This window comes from Staurois parvus, unplaced genomic scaffold (assembly GCF_062004578.1).
Source record: "Staurois parvus isolate SC_StPar_1 unplaced genomic scaffold, SC_StPar_1.0 ptg000131l, whole genome shotgun sequence".
In the NCBI taxonomy this organism is placed as follows: domain Eukaryota; kingdom Metazoa; phylum Chordata; class Amphibia; order Anura; family Ranidae; genus Staurois; species Staurois parvus.
Window position 1 is genome coordinate 10,663,590 of NW_028317927.1, and position 8,656 is coordinate 10,672,245.

Sequence of the window (8,656 nt, forward strand, 5' to 3'; positions counted from 1 at the left end):
GGAAAGGCTGTTCTTGTCATTTTTCCTTTTATACAGCTGGCACATTTTATTTGTTTGATCACATGGACTTATTTTTATTCCACTTGCATAGTCATTCTAAGTTAATTTCTTAATAATGTCAGGACTTCTGTGCACAAGTCATCTGTGGCCTGTGTGAATGCAGTTTGAATGTTTTTCCTCCTTGGCAGTATTAACCACCTCACTGTAGTTTAGTTGATACAGTTAATCTGTAATTTAGCCTTTGCAAGTAAGATATCCCTTTTTGTGATGACACAGCCGTCATCTTGGAAGGTCACTACATTGCCTTGTTTTGTGAGCTTCTTCATAGACAAAAGATTCGTTTTAAGAGCAGGGACATACATGACACTGTTCACATGTATCTTTCTGGTGACACTCTGGGAAATAGGGCAGTAAAGAAAACCATGTCCTATTCCTTTTGATTGCATTAATTGCCCATTAGCTGTGGTGATTTTTTCTGTTTTTCTGGTCAAGGTAAAAAAATAAATTACTGTCATTTGTCATGTGACTTGTAACTCCTAAATCAACACACCATGGTTGTTAAGATGAGGTACAACTTTTGGACTGAAACAAATATTCATTTTCTGAAGAAAAGTCAGTCTATTCATTCATACTTTGGGCCTTTTGTAGTTTAGTTTGTTTTTGCACTCTAGCTTTCCAGATTCTGCAGTCTGGTTTTAAATGACTATGTTTCTTGCACACAAAGCATTCACTTGTTTCTTGTTACTGGTTTTAACCCCATTTTTTGTCTATAAAGTGGACTATGCAATACAGGCACTGTCACTATTAATGCTTTCTGGTTTACACTTAATGTATATTCATCCACAAACTTGCCTTTAACATTTTCCAATGTCAGTTCATCATCTGATTGTGCATTAAGTGCTGTGACAAGTGTTTTACAACTTTCTGTTAAACCACTAAGTAATAGTGCTGTGACATGAAAATCATTTTTCTTTTCCTATACCTCTCAGGCACTCAGCTATTTCCAAGGTGTGCCTGGTGTAATTCTACATATCCTGGCCTTTCATCAACTTGATTTGGCATAGCTTTCTAATCAAGTAAAATGTATTGCTGAGATTAGCTCTTTCATGCACCTTTTGTAATTCTTACCTCATTTCTTTAGCAGTTTCACATACATATATGTATGATTTTATCATCATCTATGCTAAGAGAGATTGTGCTTTGAGCTTATGGTCTTTCTCAATCCACTCATCTGAAGTTTGTTTTGGCCTGACTTCATTTATACGTTTTCACATACCTTCTCTTATTAGCAGTATTTTCACCATGAATTTCCATGACTGGTAGTTCTGGTGTGTCAGATTTCCAGCTGTTATGTGCAATTAAACCATGGCAACATCTAATGTTTGTGTAGGATTATGTTCACCAGACTGTGTTCTTCTATTGTTGTGACTTAGATGACGTTCAGAGCACATTTTATGCCCAATTCATGCAAAACTCCACGTAATCCCAAGGGGTTCACATACTTTTTCTTGCAACTGTAATTGGTTGGGAACATTGAAGAAGAAGGCATGTAATGTGTTGGGGGTGTTGTGGAAGCAGGCAGTTTGCTGGGGGCCCTGGAGAAGCAAGCGTGTATTATTTTGGGGACCCTGGAAGAGCAGACATGTAATGTGTTGGGAACCCTGGAGAAGCAGGCATGTATTATACTGGGGACCCTGGAGAAGCAGACATGTAATGTGTTGGGGACCTTGGAGAAGGAGGCATGTATTATATTGGGGACCCTGGAAGAGCAGACATGTAATGTGTTGGGAACCCTGGAGAAGCAGGCATGTATTATATTGGGGACCCTGGAGAAGCAGACATGTAATGTGTTGGGGACCTTGGAGAAGCAGGCATGTATTATATTGGGGACCCTGGAAGAGCAGACATGTAATGTGTTGGGAACCCTGTAGAAGCAGGCATGTATTATACTGGGGACCCTGGAGAAGCAAGCATGTATTATATTGGGGACCCTGGAGAAGCAGACATGTAATGTGTTGGGGACCTTGACATGCAGACATGTAATGTATTCAATACTGTTAACATGAACCTAATACATTTTTCAGTTCTAAACCAGAGTCTATTTTTTAGGCCTTTACAGTTGATTATGAATACTAGGTTGAAGTAATGATCTGCTCTTGTTTGGTGGCAAACTCCAATAAACATTTCCATCTGTGTTGTTGTGATTCTTCTCTATGCTTTTATTCTTTATTCTCTACAATATTTCCATTAACATCTTCGCAGTTGTATAATATCAACATAAATAGCATGTCTGCATTTCAATACAAGCTGCTTCACTCCCTGAACTCATCACAAAATTACAGAAAAGGTCAGTGTGGTAAGAATGATTTTCCTCCACACTGCCTGCTCTGACATGCTTGTATAAGTAAACAACAGTTTAACGCTAAGAAAGTCCCATGAGCGCTGCCTGCGAGATGGAGCTGAACTTTCTATCAGCCTCTCTGGGGTAATATCACAGATAGGTTTATTGGCTGATAGAACAGGCGATTTAGCCTTTAAATACACTTTATCCTATTCCTATGTTTTATTTCACTTAGGACATCAGTAGGGATGTCGTTAGCGGAGAAGATGTCTAGGCTAACAATCACATTCTAGATAAACACTGTTCACAAAATGAAGACAAAGGCTTGCCCCAATGGAGCATTACACTGTCAGGGAATCTGTTGTAAAGCAGGATGAGTTGTTTTCATTACATTGTGGCTTTGTCTCTTAAAAGGCATGTCTATATAATAAATCTTGTTGGTGAAAACTCACTACCACCCTGCATGTTTTCTCTACAATGAAAACTGGTTCTAATGGGTTATCCACTTTTAGTAATATTTGTATACAAATCCACCTAGTTTGCATATGGATATGCTGTCCACTCATAAAGCTGAGTAGATTAGGTGATAGCTTGCATAAAATAACATATGCATAGGCACACTGTGGGGCAGCACAGTGGCTAAGTGGTTAGCACTTCAGTGTGGTGGTATTCAAGTCATTAGTTCATATCCCAACCACAGAACCACCTGTCTGGAGTTTGCATGTTCTCCCAGGTCCTGCGTGGGGTACTCCATTTTCCTTCCACATTCCAAAAACATGCTGGTAGGTTAATTGGATCTTGTCTAAGTTGGCCATAGTATGTGTATGTATGAATGTGAGTTAGCAGCCTTAGATTGTAAGTTCCTTGAGGGTTAGGGACTGATGTGAATGCACAATATATATGTAAAGCACTGCATACATTGTTGTCGCTATATAAAAACCTATAATAAATTTAATGGAGAACTGGTAGAGAGACTATAATGGGCACCTGTGGAATGTCTTGGGGACAGACTTAATATATAGTTCTACCTTTGCAGTCAAAATTGAGAAAACTCCAACTATTACTTTACTACACACACACACACACACACACACACAGACACACACACACACACACACACACACACACACACACAAAATAAATAAATAAATAAATCACATTTAATAGATGTTTCTAAGTCGAAGGCAAAACAAAGAGAACTAAGTAGGATTTTTCAATGCTGGGGTTTTCAGAAAAGATCAGTGAACAAACAGATAGAAACTCTATGAGTAAGCCCTTTCGGGTAAAACATGTTAGAGGGGAGGTCCCATAGTGATGATTGTTTGCGTCAATAACTTGGGATCTGTGTGATGCTATAGGAGTGAGGAGAGTTTCTGTATGTTCACGTGTTGCTGGCTTCCTGATTCACCGGCACATATTGCAAAGATCAGAGCTGGAGCAACTGGAGGAGATTGTTTTTATCTATACATCAAATATAAAGTGAGTGTTATCCCAATTTGGCTGCAAAAGTGGAAATATACTTTAAATCATGAATGTCTCACAAACATGTTTTCTATTGCTCCTAAGCTTGCTCAGGACCCTGTTGCATCAGTAAACCTCTCCACTGTACGTTTTCAGGGTTGGTGGCACCTCTTGTATTCCTTTTTCTACCCTGTTGCATCTGTAAGCTCTCTCTAGGGGTACCTCTTACCAGCCTTCTGCTCCATGTCACATTCTTACACTCATTGTTTGGAAAGGCACATGATTATTATACTTCCTCGAATGAGCATATAGGTTTAGGCCCTATGGAGCAGAGAGGACACCAAGCGGGGGCTAAGCTTAGTAATCAAATAAGAGTTTCTTTCATGATTGATTGATTTTTCGAACCCTTCGCAGAGTTGGAGTTTGTATCATAAAAAAATCATTTCGATTACATCCAATAAGGTAGGACCCCACATGACAGTTGTTTGTAAATCTCAAGAAAGTTTGTAAAGTGTGTGGTCAGATAAAAGCAGAAATGATATTCAGTAGACTTAAAAACACTCTTTAATTCAGTTTTGCATTTTTTCTAACAGAAAGCCTTTCATCCATTGCACAGAAGTTTTGGAAGAGAGCATTTTAAGAGAAAATGGGGCTTTGTTGCATTGACAGGGAACGCGCCCACAGGAAAACTGACTCATTTTGACAACATGAGTGTGTTTCTGTTTCTTCATTGTCCAATTAGCAATCTAAAGATGGGGAAGTGACACCACTCTATGTATTTACACAAGCAGAAAAACGTGGTCTCCTGTACTGTCTGGCAAAAGTATATAATTCACAAAAGTGGCTGGATAGAATGACAAAACCTTTGACAGATAAGACAGCTGGCACATGTGTATTTCATTTGTGTATTTAGCTGTTTACTTGAAGGTGGGTTTGAAGCCCCCCACTGGGCTTATCAGTACAAACCCTGTTGTGTTTCCTTTATCCTTTGTGGTAGCTCAGCAGTTGCAAAGACTGCACAAGCCAGATTTTCTTCCCTATTATTGAGATAAAATGTATTCATATATTAAATTAAACAGAAAGACTTTGCTCTTCTGTGTATCAATGCAAAGACAAGACCAGATTTCAATTGCAGCTGGAAGCAGGTACAGTAGAAAATGGATTCAAATATACATATGTTCTGTGTAAGGAATTCCTATACAAGTATGACTTCCCCGTGTTTGACAGTTCCTACTTTAGATGGATTTACTTCTTTATTTTAACCACGTTTAACTGATGGTGGTGGTGGGCATACGTTGACAGGAATTCATACAATAATATATATATATATATCTATATATATATCTATATATATATATCTATCACTACTTTGTGGAAAGCATAAGGTTATTACAATAAAGGTGGGTTCACACTTTGTGCTTGTTGGAAACGCATGCAAAATCAAGTTTTTACAATACGCACAGAAATGCGCTGCCCACAATAATTGTTAATTACATCCCCAAGCGTCTACTAACATGCCAAAAACACATTGTGCTGCAGCACCATGCAGTCCGATGCAGCGTCATTTTGCAAAAGGTTCAGGGACTTCTATTGTGTATTCCTTGCATATAGGAAAGCCCACTGAAATGAATCGGCTGCCCTACATACAACATGCAGGGAGGCAAGGAAAAAAGTGCAGAAAGACTCACACACATAGTTACATAGTTAGTCTGGCTGAAAAAAGACAAAAGTCCATCCAGTTCAACCATAGAAAAAAAAAAGTTTTAACCCTATACTTACAGTTGATCCAGAGGAAGGCAAAAAAAAACCCAGCAAAGCATGATTCAATTTGCACCCGCTGGGGAAAAAATTCCATCCTGATCCCCCGAGAGGCAATCAGATATTCCCTGGATCAACTTTACCTATAAATGTTAGAATCCAGTTATATTCTGTGTATCTAAGAAATAATCCAAGCCTTTTTTAAAGCAATCCACTGAGCTGGCCAGAACCAACTCTTGAGGGAGTCTATTCCACATGTTCACAGCTCTTACTGTGAAGAAACCTTTCCATGTTTGGAGATGAAATTTATTTTCCTCCAGGTGTAAAGAGTGCCCCTTGTCCTCTGTGATGACCTCAGGGTTAATAACTCTACACCGAGTTCACTATATGAACCACTGATGTATTTACATGTTGATCATATCCCCCCTTAATCTCCTCTTCTCAAGAGAGAATAAATTCAGTTCCTCTAATCTTTCCTCATAGCTGAGCTTCTCCATGCTTCTTATCAGTTTGGTTGCCCTTCTCTGTATTTTCTCCAGTTCCCCAATGTTCTTTTTGTGAATTGGTGCCCAAAACTGAACTGCATATTCCAGATGAGGTGTTACTAATTTTTTGTACAGGGGTAATATGATATCACACTAAGTGTGGACCTAGCCTTAGACTCCTTTCACAATTCTGCAACTCCAAAGTTGTGCGATTTCCATTGCGACTTAAAATTGCAAGTGCGATGCAGCTTCAGATGGGAATGACTTGGATGTAACATTGCCTGTTGACTTTGGCTTTGACTGTTGCACAACTGATAAAATTAGGGCATGACTTTCATGCAACTTTTGAGAGTTTACATTGCAGTATATGGCACTCAAGTCACATGAAAATCGCATCAAAGTAGTGCAGGAACTTTTTTAAAGTCGCTGAAACTTTAAGCTGCATAGATCTGAATGGCTTCCACTGAAATACATAGCCTGCGACTTGTCATGCCACTTGTGTGTCCAAAGTTGCATGACAAGTCGCACAAGTGTGAATGGAGCTGTAAACAAGACAGATTATATTTACAAAATACAGATCGAATAGCAATACATGCATTAAAAAGGTAACAAATTAAGTAAAGTCATCCAACTACTAACTCTTTTCAGGAAACTGGTAACTCCACTGCAAGTATTAGAAGGGTTCTATCAGTGCTACTGAGTACAGACTGTTGATTCTTGGCCCATGACATTGTGCAGGGCTCTGAGCACTACAGTGGGTAGTGCTTGGAATCAGTGACCACTTACCTTGTATTTGTCATAAGCTCAGAAATAGGAGTTGATTTGCTAAAACTCGAGAGGTCAAAATCTGGGACAGGTTTGCATAGAAACTAATGAGCTTCCATTTTTTTTGGCAGAGCTTAAATGAAATTAGAAGCCAATTGGCTACCATGCACAGCTGCACCAGAATTTGCACTCTTCAGTTTTAGTAAATCAACCCCATAGAGTCATTCGAAAAAATGACAATATTTAAAAAAATGGAGACGTGGTTAGGTTAAACAATGAGCCCTAAATACAACTATTGTTATCCAGCCCCCTAAGTGACATTAAAAATGATTACAAAATAGTAGTTTTCTGCAGTGCTGCATTTACTAGCATATCCAGCACAGTGCAGGTAAGAGAGAATACATGAACAAAGGTGTTTTAGTGCCACCCGGTGGGTAGTTGTTGAAGTGCAATTTTTAGAGTGCAAGGTATTATTAATATACAGGATTTATATAGCGCCATCAGTTTGCTCAGCGCTTTACAATATAACGGGAGACAATACACAGTACAGAACAAGTCATAGAAACATTTTTTTGTTTTATTTTGTCATATCTAGCCCCTTCCCAACCACCCTATAGCAGATATACTGCAGGGCGGCAAAATCATATATATATATATATATACATATATATATATATATATATACATATATATATATATATATATATATATATATATATATATATACATATATATATATATATATACATACATACATACATACATACATACATACATACGATTTTGCATTTTTGGGTAGGGGGCATGCAAGCCCTACCCACACTGCCATTCACGGCCACGGCTGTCAATCACCAGGTCCCAGCGAGTGATTGCTCTCCGGCGCCAGGAGATTGCTGAGCATCTCCACAAGGAGAATAACTATTTGTAAACAAAACAGTTCTCCTCCGTCAGCTCATGCACACTGCTTTGCATGGCTGTGCACAGCACAGCCATGCAAAGCAGTGTGCTTACAGTGAAGCACATGAACACAGTTAACGCTTTGATCACCCCCCTCATGTTAACCCCTTCCTGCCCAGTGCCATTAGTACAGTGTCAGTGCTTTTTTTTTTATAACTGATCACTGTATCGGTGTCACTGGGTTGTCAGTGACGCTAAGTCAGTTCCCCCCCGTGTCAGAATGCCCATTGCAGTCCCGCAGTCCCACTATAAGTCGCTGATCACTACCATTATTAGTAAAAATTTAAAAAATTTAAAAAGTCCCAGTATATATGCCACCTTTTGTAAATGCTATAACTTTTATGAAAACCAATTAATTTACACGTATTGGGATTTTTTTTAAACAAAGCCATGTAGCAGAATACATTTTGGTCTAAATTTATGCCGAAATTTGATTTTTAACATATTTTTACTGGACATGTTTAATAGCAAAAAGTCAAAAATATTGTTGTTTTCTCAAAATTGTCACTTTTTTTAATAGCACAAAAAAAAAACCGCACAGGCGATCAAATACCACTGAAAGAAAGCTCAATTCATGGGAAAAAAAGGTCATACATTTCATATGGGTGCAGTGTTACATGATTGCGCAAGTAAAGTAACGCAGTGCCGTAATGCAAAAAATGGCCTGGTCAGGAAGGGGGGTAAATCCTCAGGAGGGCAAGGGGTTAGATTGGTGGAAGTTAGAACCTCTGTGTATTCTTACTGGGGAGACATCCCTTCACTTTGTACTCTGGTGTCAGGAGGTCAGAGGAACAAGAAGTGGTGGGAGAGCACATTTGTAAAGTAACACTGGGAGAAGTAATATAATTCCAGGAAATATCCACTTGCCTCTCAGGGGATCAGGAAGGAA